Source organism: Bos taurus, chromosome 19, assembly GCF_002263795.3.
Source record: "Bos taurus isolate L1 Dominette 01449 registration number 42190680 breed Hereford chromosome 19, ARS-UCD2.0, whole genome shotgun sequence".
Taxonomy (NCBI): Eukaryota; Metazoa; Chordata; class Mammalia; order Artiodactyla; family Bovidae; genus Bos; species Bos taurus.
In genome coordinates this window covers 18483208-18484272 of record NC_037346.1, presented here as the reverse complement: position 1 = coordinate 18484272, position 1065 = coordinate 18483208, and the positions used below count along the sequence as shown (strand labels likewise).

Below are 1065 nucleotides of genomic sequence, written 5' to 3'. Positions count from 1 at the left end.
TGGCTGGCGCTGCGGGTTCGCAACCTACCGCGGGCAGAACGGGGGACGGGGTGCGGCAGGTCTCGGCCCTCAGCACGCCGCAAGGGCTCGGAGAGCCGGGTCCCGGCCCGCGGATCTGGAGGGCCGGGCGGCGGGGCCGGGGGCGGAGCTGGGGGCGAGGCACCGCCCTTCCCGCGCCTGCGCCGCCTCCCCTCCACTGAGAGCTTCCACCGCTCCCTCGGCTGTCAGGCGCGGTGGCCAAGTGGTAAGGCGTCGGTCTCGTAAACCGAAGATCGCGGGTTCGAACCCCGTCCGTGCCTACCCTTTGAGGGTGTGGGTTTGGTCGTGGGAGCTTTAGCGTCCCACGTGTGCTGCCCACTTCCTCCGTGATGTGGCGTTTTTTTTGCTTTTTACTTTCCATGTCATTCCTGGCCTCCTCGAGTCCCACCCTTCCCCCTCCATCCCTAGGCTCTGCGGTCACCAGCGCAGGCAGGGCCAGTTCGCGCGCTTCGCCGGCCGCCCTGCGCCTTCCCTCCCCGGAGCCCATCACCCCGCCGCAATGCGCAGGGCGAGGCTGGCCTGAGATTCCCGTGTTACCCGTGGGGACTAAGGCCCGCACTAGGTACCGGATCGTTCAGCTGGAAGGCGCCTTTTCCCTTTCCCAGCCCTTGGGAAACTGATCCTTGAGGTCTGGCGCCTGCCTGTGTGATCCCTTGAATCTGGCCCGTAGCCAGTGATGACACTCCCCATGTCATTTCTAGGATCAAAAACCCAACTAATATGACATTAGTGCCTCTCATTTCCTGGTATGCTCCTTCTTCAGTTGTGACCCTCAGAACTGAAAATATTGGGTTAGCCCAAAATTTGTCTTAGTTTTTTCTATAACGTCCTATGGAAAAACTCGAACTTTTGGGGCCAACCCAATTCTACTCGAGGTGTAGTCTTATTAAGGGAACTTCACCTCCCTCATTCTGTACCTCATACTTCTGTTGATGTGACCACAGAACACAACTTTCTGCTGGTCCCATTGCACGGTTGACTATGTGGAGCATCAGGTGGACTGGATGTCAGCAGAGTCTATCTGGG

The 1065-nt window shown here is 59.6% G+C and overlaps 1 non-coding gene across 1 annotated transcript; it reads left to right on the top strand.

Moving 5' to 3' along the window:
* Positions 1 to 227: 227 nt before the first annotated feature.
* Positions 228 to 299, top strand: TRNAT-CGU (transfer RNA threonine (anticodon CGU)). The gene has a single exon. It is a non-coding gene; the product is annotated as a tRNA-Thr (tRNA).
* Positions 300 to 1065: the final 766 nt, after the last annotated feature.